Here is a 14,840-nt window from a genome sequence, read left to right as displayed (position 1 = left end):
GTAAGAGCTAGTCCTCTTTAGTAAAAGAATTTAATGAAATATATGTGTGAATCAGAATAGGCTGGGCTATGGCTTAAAGCTCTAAGTTTTATTTCCCTCTCATGCTCCAGATCTGTCTTGGCTGGGCAGCTGAGGTTTCAGCTTCATATTACCTTCTCTTCATGACACAGCCTCACATACCATCCACATCTAGAATGTTGCCACTCTGCCAAGAAGGAAATGAGAGCATGGTGTGTTGTATGTTGACTTTTAAAGCTTCCACATAGAGGTAACACATGTCACTTCTGCTCATATTTCATTGATCATATTTCAGGAGGAAGGAGAATTATATTCCTACCATGTGCTCCAGGATATATCCAGAAACATTTATCTGTATCAATGTTTATATTAATATTTCATTTTGGCACACTCAATGGTAGTGAATGGATAATAATAGCTCACTGTACTGAGGGCTTACTCTGTTCTGGGCACTTTGGTAAGGGCTTTGCTTCCATGATTTAATTTAACAATTCTCATATTGGCCCATAAGGCAAGTGACTTGAACTGCCAGACATTATTTGTCCTTCTAATATTCATTTCTCTGTTTGTTTGCTTTTTTTTTTTTATGACTAACAGAACTGAGATTTCATTTGAGATGACCGTGTTTAAACCTCACATTGTTCTTAAAGGTATAGGGAAGGAGGTGAAAAACTTCTGGCCAAACTATGGTATGTGGAATTCCACAAAGAGAGCACCCCTTCTTAAAAGAAAAGATAAATGAGGCAGAAGGCAGAAATAATATCAAGAGATAACACAGCCATTTAGAGACAATAAGGTAAAAACCATGGAGATGGGAATGTAGTCGTGGTAACGTTGACCATGACATCAGCATATGGCTGATCAGATACCAGCAGTCTGTCGCCTCTCGCCTTCCTGTTCTGAGAGCTAAATAAGCTTGCTCTTTTTGAGCTGAATTTTAAAGGGTGTTCTCTTATGTTAATCTACATCTTTCTGACCAGATATAATTTATATACCCATGAATTAATAACAAACCAAAATAAGTCATACACATGATAGATATACTGACCAACATAACAAGATCAATTAATGCCAGAGCTTTAGAACTTGGATTTATAATGGTCTGACTCTAAAATTTTGGTGATTAACAAAGGACTATAAAATTTCCTGAATATTCGATCAATTCTAAACAGTTCAGAGTCAAATCCTAGACACCTGATAATTCAAAACATGTGATAATCAAGTCATTAATATAATTTTGGTATCACTAAGGAACTCAGCAATTCTTGATGTTTATAAACAGAGTTTGTAAAAAAAACAACGCTTCAGTGGTATCAAAGTTTTATAATTAACGTAAGTTGGCAGTGTGATTTTAATGCTTAGATATATTTTTCAATGAAAGACTAATGATATGAGTGAATATAGGGTAACCAATACCTTTATTACACCTCGGTTCTTTCACATATGAATCAGAGTAGTTGATTAGGTAATACTCATTACTTTCTAGTCTGTGTAATCTATGATTTTACTGTGGTGATGAAAGCAGGTGCGTTTTAGAAATCTATCCATTATTTTCACAGTAGCCATATAGAGCAACTGGTACCTACTTGTTTTAATATCTATCATCTCTAGGGCTGAAAATCTCATGAGGGTATGGCCATGCCTGTCTTGATTAGTCTATGCTTCTCGAATTTAACAGAGGATTTGCTCAAAATATATTAATTGGTGAGAAGAATGTTAAATATCATTCTTCTTGGAAAAAGGGGCAGAAAACATAAGAAAAAAAGCATCACTTTGAATTCAGCAGAGCAACTTGTATTCATTCTTTACTTTGTAACAGTGTGAACATTACAGGAGACAAAACTAAGTTTAAAGATATAAAAATAGTTTCTCTCTACTTAAAGATTTTTTTAAATTATTGATCTTGTGTTATTGTGTGTTCCTAGTCTCAGAAAGTAATGAAAATAATAGTAAATATTAACCTTCAGAAATTGATTTTTTTTCTGGATTGACAGTAGATCAACCTATTTGATAACATTGTGTTGATGATAAATAGCTTCTAAAATTTGAGTGGTTTAGCAAAATAAAAGTTATTGAACATTTGCTCATGTCACAATCTTGTATGTGTCTTATTGAGTAGAATGGACTTCCTCCCTGAAGTAATCCTGGGATCTAGGTTCCTTCCATAACTGGTTGTGCTATCTCCTTGGCCTCATCTCCATCTGTAACTATGTGGCACAGAAAAAGTATGAAGGAGATTGTGTCACAGTACTTTATGGTCCAAACAGGTAAAGTTTCACATTACTAGCACAAAGACTCATTAGTAAGAACTCACATATATGGCCTCATCTAACAGCAAGGTAGACTGGGAAATATAGATTTACTGTTAATCCAAGGGAGGGGATAAAAATTTTCAGTAGAACTATTGGTTTTTGCTACTGTTGAATTAATAATTCTGTAATTTGCAATTCTATGGAAAATAATATAGATCACACTTCATGAAAAGACAAACAGCTATCCTTATATATTTACTCTGATCTTTTCGACTGCCCCTCAACCATCTCTAAGCATTGGCTGTTTTATCTTGATGACGTTAAGCTTTGTAAAAATAAATTGAACCCATTTTGGAAATTTCACTGTGGAAGCTGCCAGTGATATTATTTAAGCTCCTTGCATCACACATTCTTATTTCCTTAAAAATCTCATCCGTGGAAGATTCTGTGATGCTAATTCAATCTCAGCCTCTGTACTAATTCACATTATTTCCATTAGAAGTTCCATTCATAACAGAAACTGGATAAGCATATAAAACACAGAATTGGAAAGACATTTAAATTAAATGTAATGAGTCAGTGGCTTCTGTATTCCCTTTATTATATACAAATGCCAAATGAAACTTTCAGTAATGCCTAATGGTCATTGTTGGGTTTCATGATCATTTCATGTTTGCTCAAAAGTCAATTGAAATAATTGCCTTGGTTAAAATAATTTAAAGTCATCTGTAAAGTCAAACTGATTTACTGTGTGTGTATTTTCTCTCTACAAACAAGTACCTGCAAATAATTTTCAAATATTTTCTTATGTTTAAGGAAAAACTAAAAGCAACACAGTAAGAATGAAGGGGGAAATATTTTAAAGTTATATTATATCATTTTTGACTTTGTTTCTAAAATTTAGACTAGTAAGTCTGATACCCATTTAATAAGTTTTTACATGCAGGTCCTTATCTCGGTTCTTTGATTTTAAACAATGTTTTTACCCAATTAAATTTTAATTCTCAAGGGTCAGGGATTATGTCTTCCTGTTTAAAATTATATCCTCTACCTATGTGCTAAGTACATTTTAGATATTCAATAATTTATTTTAAATATTGAATATAAATATTGATTTCAAATATCAGATTCACTGACACACACCTACACACAAACGCATATGCATACACACACAAAGGTTATTTTCTGTGTAACTAAGGAAAATTACAATCTAAGTTTCAATTATTTAAATTATTTCTATAGACTGGTAGATTTGAAGGATCTTTTCTCAATACCTAAGCATATATTATAAATCTTAAATAAGAGTAATACATTTTATAGACACATTAAACCTATTCTCATTATACATTTTATTATCAAATTTTAAAGGAAAAAATATTTACAGAGCTAACAATATACTTGAATGGTAACTAACCATGTCTTTTGTTTTCTTGCCACAAGAGCTGGTATTGTTGTTTTATAACTCACAAAATACATAAGATTATTTTATATGTAAATTAACATATAAATGTAGAAAACTCAAGCTCTCAACATTATCAATAAGGAACTATACAACTCTAACAACTTTTGTTTCATAATTGTGTGGTTTATCCAAAATATTTCCCAATTTCTATTTCTAATATTCCATTATGCACACACATGCGTGCATGCACACGCGTGCGCGCGCACACACACACATATCTTGGGTATCCTCCTTGTTCTTCCTTCAGTGTCATTGCCTTAATTATCACCATCACCACTGCCAATATCTCTACCTACTCTCAAAAATAAGTTAAGAGAAAAGACAAATCAGGATGTGAGTCACCAAGCATATAATCTTGACCACTCATAAGACTAAGTATACTATATTTTGAACACTTTGAGAACATTTTCAGCAGGATTTGAAAAATGACTCTTCTAACTTCTGGCCCCTTCAGGAAGTAGTTATCACATAAAATATGTAAAATCAGGACTATCTGTGAGAATTTTCCAAATATCTTATATAGTGAGTATATGAAAATACATTTCCTTCATTCTCTAAACATTCTTCCTTCCAATTCAGAGAAAATTCCTCTTTATAACCTTTGGGAACAAAATAATAAGACCCAGGCTGAGTCTGACGTCACTTCACAGGAAATTGCATTCTTATTACTCATTCATTATATTTTAATTCTTTGAAAACTGACTCACTGTCATTCATTACTATTATTGAGAACTAGATAAACTAGAATGAGGTTATTTTGACAATTCCATTTATTAGCATACTTGTTTTATGTAAACAAAAGAGTGCCTCTAAAATGCTTGCTGATTATTGAAAAGCAATAATGAAAAATATTACAAATCACTTACTATTACATCTATTTTGGTATGATATGGGTCAAACAATTGTCTCAAAACAAAACTTCAAAATTTTCCTGGAGAATATAGGCAGTATGAGAGGCATAATTTTGATGTTCCTACAAGATTCTCATCCCCTAGTTATTTAATCAAAGACTATGCTAGGTACTGCTCTGAAGGAACTTTGCAGATGACATTAAGATTATGAATCAACTGACCTTTAAACAGGAAAAGTTAACATGAATTTTCTGATGATGCTCTTAAAAGCAAAAGGAAGGCTGAAGAGACAGTGAAATGCCGAAGGGGAAGGCTTAGAAGATACGAGGTAGAAGGGAAAGTCAGAGAGATTCAAAGTGAGACAAGGACTCTACCGGCTCTTGTGGACTTTGAAGGGGGCCATAAGCCAGGAAATGTGAGCAGGCCCAAGAAGCTGAGAATAATCAGCAAAGAAACTGAGACGTCCATCTTATAATCACCTGAAACTGAATTCTGTCAACAACCTTATTCTTCAAGAATTTGAAGGAACATGTGGCATTATTTAGGCATGATAACGAAAACACAGAATCTTTAAAAGATATTCAGCATTCTTCTGAAAAAAATGAAAGCATTAATAGAACATACTCTTTTGAAATATGAATGTAATCATTTCCAATGTTTGAAATGCTATAAATGATTCAGTATCTCTGTTTTCATAATTAGTGAAGCTTAAAGTCAGGGTCATTATCTTTATTCTCTAACTGAACATTTAACTATAATAAAATATGTTAAGCTTTAGAGAAGAAAGATACCCAAACACAAAGTGGGATGTGCTAGGTACAGAAGGTATGAAACACTCAAACATTTACACCTAAGTGCATACATTTCCTGTCTTCAGAGCCAACTTATTTCATCAAGCTCCTAGGTGACGAGCTAAAACTAATAGTTTTAATAGGGGATAATTTTCTGACCCTCCCAGAGCTGGTGAATGATAACTCATCTTCCTATGTACGTCTGGCCAGGTTCTGCCCACTATTCATGTTCAAGGCTGTCAAGTGACCCAAACAGCTGTTGAAAAGAAAACATTAATCAGAAGAAAAGATACTACTCTGCTCTTCTCATATGTTTGAGGTCTCGAATGTGACCTGCTCAATTTACCCTACGAACATAAAGTATAATATCGTCTGAAAAAGTGACAGCTGAGAAAAGGCAGCTAAACTGATTCACCACACCAGGGTGGGGAGAGTGCAAACACAGCAGGGTTGTTCTTGGGTACACTGGGTAGAGAACCCAAAGATATGAAGATGCCTCTGGAGAGGGCCTCGCATGTTCATTATTTTCAGCTGTTTTCTCAGGACATTTGTAGCTGCACACAGGCCGAACAGAGCACAAAGAAGATGCCCAGTCATAAAGAGCTGCAGACATGAGGCATATTTTAGAACCAATCTGAACCTGGAGACAAATTAAATCCCCTACAAATCTGTATTTCGGTTTTGTTTTTGTTTTTGTTTTGTCTGATGTTCTTTCCAGGACAAGCAAACTGGGCCAAAAGTTTGGGATAGGACAGACAGCTGGGGAAATCAAATGGAAGGAGGAATAGTAAAGTTTCCATGTGCTAAGAATTTGCGGCTAAAGCAAATTAGATCACACCTGTCAGATTTGCTGCTGATTACCTCAAATTTTATCTATTAATTTCCATGAATGTTCTAGACTTGTGGTCCAAATGTTTACTTTGAAACAAAATAACAGATTAGGAATTTTTGCATTTTTTGTGATATGATTCCCCAATCAAAGTTAGCTGTTACCTTCCTTTCTTCTCTCTTCTTCTATCCTGAAATCAGACTTAAACATAAACTCTTAGAACCCAGTGGTTATATTTTATCTTAAAGTTCACATAGCAGCTAATTCAATGCTTGACAAATGAACAAGCTTAAATCTCTAATTGCATTCTAAATATACTCATGGAATTTAAAAACCTGATGATAGGAGAAAAAGCCTATATTTTTTACATCTCAGATTCTACTATACACTAGCCTAGGGTTAGCAAATATGTAGCCTCCAATTAAGTATCCATTGTGAACATTACTAATCTGTCACAAGAGTTTCCCACTGAAATGGCAAGAATATCCATCTCAACACAGAGATCCAGATAGATACTCTTAATGATTACATATGCCATGTGGAGTGAAAAGAATACACCTGCTGTGGAATGCTTTATTTTCTCATTGAGAGATAAGGAATCTGAGAGGTAAAGAGTAAATACTTTGGAAGGAAGACAGAACTAGTAAGTGACTGAAATGAAATTTGAATTTCCTTCTGTGTAGATTCAAAACCTTTGCTCTGTCTAGCCTACCACATTATGTTTCCAAGAAAACATAATAAAATCTATTAAAATTAGAATATTTCACATATTCCAACACAGCACTGTTTCTGGTTTCAGAAAGAATGGGTTTATATACTATCTTTGTCACTTATTGTTTCTGTGAGCTGGACATGGTTACTTAGGTTCTCTCTGCTCAGTTTCCTCATCTATAAAATAGGGTAATACCTACTTAACTGTACTTTTATGAGGAGTGAATAACACATGTGAATGCTTAATCCATTACCTAATACCTAGTAACTACACATTAGAAGTTAGCATAAATCATTTTTATTGTCACCTGCTGCACTGCATGAATGAAACTATGACTATGATGCAAATAAGGTGGAAATTATTATTGTAAACTATAATTATGATGTATCAATTACTCATCTCAAGGAATAGAGCCAGTTAAGCATCATGAATATTTTTTCTCTGCATTGATACCAAACATAATTATATTCCATAACTGCCCATTCCTATATTCCATTGAAATACTTTGTAAAAGTCCTATACTTCTAACAGAACTTACGGTAATATATAACTAGATAATGTAATTCATCATGCATAATGCAAGCCTAATTTGTTTGAAAAGCTGAAGAGTTTTATTTTATGGGGAATCACTACAAGCTGATAAGAAATGAAGATAGAAGTAGATTATCTTTTCTCTTGCTTTGACCAGTCAGAATAACTGTCAGTGTTGTGTAAATTCAAGACAGGGTGTTGGCAATGTAGTGGTGAGCGCTGCAGGGGATGGCAGCCATTAAGAGAAAAGCAGAGGTGGCGCTAAGAAATTAGAATGAGAAACTAAACATCAGGATCTCTCAAGAGGTATGTAGTAGTCACTTAATGGGAAGGCAAGAGATCAGACATTCACAGCATGGGGATCTGTACTACCATGCTGTTCTCTGCACTTTCGAAGGAGCCTATTAAATGACGGGTAATACTGGAAAACACTAAAATCTCACCAAAATGCCTGTCATCTAGTGTTGAAATATAGCCTCATGGATGTAAGCTTCTACCATCTAAAGAAGCTACAGGGGCACATTACAAGTCAGGAGTCCATCTAAAAGTACCCTGGAAATTCTCACAACCATGAGCAGAATTCTTAGAAGGGGAGAATTAAGCTCCATTTGTGTTCACTTTCATGCAGTTATTCTTTTTTAAATTTTGAGGAAATTGCTACTGCTGTCAGTGCATAACAATAAAGGACAGTATAGATGAAGGGTTAAACAAAGAAAAACCGTCAAGCAGCACTAAAGGTGATTCTTCTGAAAAAGGTAATATATCAGGTCAGAAACAGAGTTGTTAGACTCATTTTCCAGATAGGAACATTAAAGTCCTGAGAAGTGACATGATTTGCACAGTTAGTGTCAGAGGTGACACTGAATGTCCAGTGTTACTTTTGGCTTTAAAATGTCACACCAGTGCCATATGTACCTTATCCTTTGACTCAGTGTGGTAGGCCAACTTCCAAGATGGCCCCCAAGATTCTCACCCCATCATGAAACAAATCATCTTCCAGTTATTCAGTCAAATACTAGTCTAGATAATACTGCTGTGAAGGTCCCAATCAGTTAACATTAAGATAGGGAGATTATCCTCAGTGGGCTTGACCAAATCAGTTGAGCCCTTAAAAAGACTGGACTTTTCCTGGCAAGAAAAATTTGAAGCATGAGGAAAATTTGATATGAGAAAGTGGTATGGACTAAATTGTGTACCCCTGAAGTTTATATGTTGAAACTCTAACCCCCAATGTGACTGTATTTAGAGACAGGTTCTATAATGAAATAATAAAGACTAAATGGGGTCATAAAGATGGGGTCTGGTGTCTTTATAAGAAGCAGAAGAGGTACTCCCCTCTTTGTAAGCACATAGAGGAAAGATCATGTGAGTACACAGCAAGAAGGTGGCTGTCTACAAGTCAGGAAGAGAGGCCTCACCAGAAACCTACCCTGACAGCACTTTGATCATGGATTTCTAGTCTCCATAATAGTGAGAAAATAATTTTTAGTCAATTAAGCCACCTAGTCCATGGTATGTTATAGCAGCCTGGGAAAACTAATACAGGAAGATTCTCCATTGCTCAGTTTTGAAGACTGAGAGGGTCATGCGACAAGGAATGTGGAAAGTGGCCACCAGCTGACAGCCATCAAGGAAACAGGGACCTCAATCCTACAGCTGAAACAAACTGAATTAAGATTCAACTATGTGAGCTTGGAAGACAACTTCAGGTTTCAGATGAGGACACACCCAGCTGACACCTTGATTTCAGCCTTGTGAGAACCCAAACAGAGAATTCATGACATGCTCAGACTTCAGCCATTCAGAATTGGGAGCTTTTAATAAAGGGATCTTGTTTTAAGCTGCTAAATTGGTGAGTATGTTTTACAAAATGACAGAAAACTAATACATCCAATAATATTAGTTCTAAAATTTGACATTTAGGAAGCAATCAGAAATATAGACAAAAGTATATATTTCATAAAATGTTTTCAAAATAGTAAGAAGTTGAAAACCTTCATGTCCAATAAGAGATTAATTGCATTGCTTATGGCCTGTCCAGATGATGAAAATTCCATGGCCATTAAAAGGTATGTGGAAACAACACCATGAGAAATGTAGAAAATGAATAATGTGATATTTATATTTATATATGTACTTACTAAATATTCAAATATTAAATATACATATATAAATATTTTACATTTTAAGACTCTAATAAAGGTTAGCTCTAATAGAATTAGAAATTATTGATTTGGACTATTTTTTGTGTGTGTTCTTTTTTTATTCATCAATTCTTCTAAAATAGTAGTTATTATTTGCAACAAAAAGAGAACAATAATAAATTGCATTTTTGAATGCTACCTCCACTGGAAATATTGTTTTATATTTCTGTAATCCTAAAGAAGACAGATCCAGAGATACTTTTAAATGGGTTGCCCGATATTATTTTGGAGAGAAGCTTCTTCTTGTTTTTCTTAAAGTAATTATATTTCTTTATGACATAGGAGGTAGGAGGTAGGAGTTGCAGGTTCAGTTGCTACCTAGAGTATGAAATGGATACTGAAAATCTCAGGACATGTTCTTTTCACTGGGGTGAAGTTTTAGGGTCATAGGAGATTCACTTCACAGAAATTGGACAGATCAACATTAATATGTATTTTCTGCAGCTCCTAATAAATTTATGTTTTTGATAGCTCATAAACTGTCAAAGCAATAATTATTATAATAATTGATAGATTAATTCAGATAGGACTTTTGATTACAGTAGTAAGTCAGATGTGTGGCTGCAAAACAATGATATAACGGGGTGGGGGAGGTGTAAAAAGGGAGGCACTGAAATCTCTAATGCATTGGGTGCCCTAGAGTACCTGTGCACTAGTTGGTAGACAGTATAGCAAAAGTTCAATGATAATTTCATATAAAAGTTTCTTGTGCTTTATCATTCATATTTGATTATGGTTAGTTCATTAATTGCCTTCTTGAGAAGTGAGACTGGAAAGAGAATTAAATGGTACTTTAAAAAGCTAATTTTGCAAACAATTAAATTAAGCCAAATATAATTGATAATTGCTATAACAACTAGCCCCTAGGCATTCCACCTTAGAAAAATTGTTTAGACTTTGGTAATATGAGAAAATATAAGTTCTCTTCATAAGTTTAAATAAGTATGAAAAAGTTGAAATAAAGACAAGCTTTTCAAGAAACTTGACTCAAACTAAAAGTGACAAGTTTAGCAACACAAATTTGAACATTTTTCTAGAAAAAAAAAATGGTTGATGAAGACCAGGGCTAACCTTGGGGAAAATATCTATACTAATCATCACAAAGACATGAATTTTTAAAAGGCAATGATTCCTGTTATTCTTATGTCTTCTTGAGAGAAGCACAACCCTCTTGAACTTTTCTTTCCTAGTGCATATATGTATTCTTCAGAGTTTTCAAGCTGGAACCACATAAAAAGCTTAGCAAATGGTTTTAAAATACCATTATTGAACAAGTACTTTGTGGCAAGAACTATTCTAAATATTAGGCATGAATCTAACCCTTCCTTCAAAATGCTTAGTGTCCCTCAGAGGATAAGCCTGTAACATAGCAAAGCATACAAAAGAAGGAATGGGTGCAGCTTCTGCCTAGGCTGGCCAGAGCAGCTTAACAACGAAGTGGTACCTGGCCAGGGTGTAGAGGGTGTAAATGGTACCTGACAAAATAGATTGGTGGGTGATGAGACCCTGATGAGGAAGCATGTTACAGGTAGAGGGAACAACATGGAGAAAGACTTAGGTATAGTATGTGGGAAAGCCTTCTAGACAGGCAGCTTGCAAACTTTTCCTGGAAGTGATTCAGAGTTTTTGGAAAGGATCCTGACATCAATACATTTTATTCATTTAACAATCAATTATGAATTTGACATTAGGCTCAGGTGACCAAACTTTTAACAAGACAAATATTTTCTGTTGGGGATCTCACAAGACATCAGGAGAAAGGCAGAAAATCAGACCAAAAAAATGTGGAGCAGCCTTAATTGTGGTGACCCCTAAGATGTTGCCTTTCTTTTTTCATCTCAGAGCACAGCCTTTATTTTTTTCTTTAAAGCAGGAAATTCCCAACTTTGGATGAATTGTGATTGGTCCAAACCATCATGACAATGCCAATTCCCTTCATCTAAATCTCCTTTTCCAGCCTCCCTTGCAGCCAGTGAGCAAATTAGTATCAAATGGTGAAGATGACTCCTGGATGTGCTTTCTTATTGCATTTATGATTATACATTATATTTTCTAGGTTTATGTATGGCTATGCCGTTTTTTCCCCAGAGAGTATATTTTTTTCTTTTTTTAAATTGTATTGCTTTTTTTTTTTTTTTCAAGTTCTGGGGTACACGTGCAGGTTACATAGGTAAAGTTGTACCACGGTGGTTTGCTGCACCTATCAACCCATCACCTAGGTATTCAGCCCAGGATGCATTAGCTCTTTTCCTTAATGTTCTTCCATATATACATACGCATATATGTATATATCCCACATATACATACGCATATATGTATATACCCCACATATACATATGTATATATGTATATATCCCACATATACATACGTATATATGTATATATCCCACATATACATATGTATATATTCCACATATACATACTCCATACGTATACATGTATATATTCCACATATACATACTCCATACGTATACATGTATATATTCCACATATACATACTCCATACGTATACATGTATATATTCCACATATACATACTCCATACGTATACATGTATATATTCCACATATACATACTCCATACGTATACATGTATATATTCCACATATACATACTCCATACGTATACATGTATATATTCCACATATACATACTCCATACGTATACATGTATATATTCCACATATACATACTCCATACGTATACATGTATATATTCCACATATACATACTCCATACGTATACATGTATATATTCCACATATACATACTCCATACGTATACATGTATATATTCCACATATACATACTCCATACGTATACATGTATATATTCCACATATACATACTCCATACGTATACATGTATATATTCCACATATACATACTCCATATATACATATGTATATATGTATACCATATATATTACATATCTGGAATATATACATATGTATATATGTATACCATATATTACTTATATGGAATATATACATATGTATATATGTATATATGTATACCATATATTACTTATATGGAATATATACATATGTATATATGTATACCATATATTACTTATATGGAATATATACATACGTATATATGTATACCATATATTACATATATGGAATATATACATACATATATACATATCTATGTATATATTCCATACATGCATATGTATATACGTATCTATGTATATATTCCATACATGCATATGTATATACGTATCTATGTATATATTCCATACATGCATATGTATATACGTATCTATGTATATATTCCATACATGCATATGTATATACGTATCTATGTATATATTCCATACATGCATATGTATATACGTATCTATGTATATATTCCATACATGCATATGTATATACGTATCTATGTATATATTCCATACATGCATATGTATATACGTATCTATGTATATATTCCATACATGCATATGTATATACGTATCTATGTATATATTCCATACATGCATATGTATATACGTATCTATGTATATATTCCATACATACATATCTATGTATATATTCCATACATGCATATGTATACATGTATACATTCCATACATACATACGTATACATGTATACATATATACACACACTTACACACACATATATGCCTGTGTTTTCTCTTCCACATAACAGTACTTCAGATATCTGCCTTGTTATTATATAAATATTTGTATATATATTATACTACATATATGTTGAAATCACAAGCATATATATGTATACTTATACATATACTTACTATATATATACATATGTGTGTGTGTGTGTGTGTGTGTTTTCTCTTCCCCATAACAGTATTTCAGATATCTGCCTTCATTTATTATATGAATATTTGTGTGGATACAGGAGCCCAAACATCCCTAGTCCCATAACCATATGCCATATGATAAAGGCTTCAGCTCTCATTTTTCCCTTTTAAGAAATATCTTTCTTTACTCAGGTCCTGTCTTTTGTGTGAGCTACCAGAGCATAGTGGGACTGCTTGCTTCCTTGGTAGCAAATAATAGTCTTTATTTTAACTAGAAATAAATTCTGTCATTGAAGTAAGATAAGCTAAAATATGGCCCACGGTATTTGATAATTTATTTTTTATGGGTCTCTTTTATTAGGATGTCAAAATTGAAAACAAACATTGCCATAATTATGAGTAATACTTTCATCTTTGAAACAACTAAACCATTGTCAAAGTAATACCTGCTCTTCCACTAGTTAGAGTAATTTTTGTCATGTGCTCTGAGGCCTAGCATTCTCATAGCTCACAAGATTAGTTATTGAAACATATTCAGAAAAATGTACTAATTTCACTTCTACCATCATTAGCAGGAGCTAAACATTGGGCACACATAGCCATAAAGATGGAAACAATAAACACTGGGGACCACTAGAGAGGGAGACGGGGGAGACCTTTTGGGTACCATGCTCACTACCTGCGTGAGGAGACTATTTGTACCATGAACTTCAGCATCATGCAATATAACCATGTAACGAACCTGCACATGTACTCTTAATCTAAAATAAAAGTTGGAATTACAAAAACTAAAAATAAATATGTGAGTATCTATGGATATGACAGCTCCCTTTCATTTCTGTAGCATTGAAATGGTCAGGGGCTGCAGAGGAGAAAAAGACTCTCACCCAGCAAACTTACCAAACCACTGTAAAGAGTAGCAGAAAATAACGCATTATATTATGTGTATAGGAAACAAACAAAGTGAATCATTTTGGTGTATAAGAGAAGTAATAATAAGGAACCCCTAGGTACTGCTAAAAGACTCAGAACCTAGAATATCCAAATATGAGAAAAGAAACCACCACAGGAAAAGGAACTGGATTTGCTTTCTCCCATAATGAGTATGGAATCTGTCAATACTTTGGCCACTGGAAGAAGAGAGTAAGGCACACGGCAATGATAAAACCATCAGAGACAAGAGCACATGGAAATAAAGCCTTTCATGGAGCTATGATAATGGCAGAATGAGAATTTCCACCTTAACATGTTGATGTCTATGTCACACTGCTCCACAAAATAGTTGTACTAATCTCCAAACCCACAAACAGCATATGAGAGTAAAATGCTCCCACTTCACCTACACTGGATATTGCAATGTTTTAAATGATTACTAATGTGACAACCTTATTTTGCTATATTTTTTATATTTATGAGCTAGAGAGACT

This window comes from Pongo pygmaeus, chromosome 13, assembly GCF_028885625.2.
Source record: "Pongo pygmaeus isolate AG05252 chromosome 13, NHGRI_mPonPyg2-v2.0_pri, whole genome shotgun sequence".
Lineage (NCBI taxonomy): Eukaryota > Metazoa > Chordata > Mammalia > Primates > Hominidae > Pongo > Pongo pygmaeus.
Note: the sequence above shows the minus strand (reverse complement) of the source record.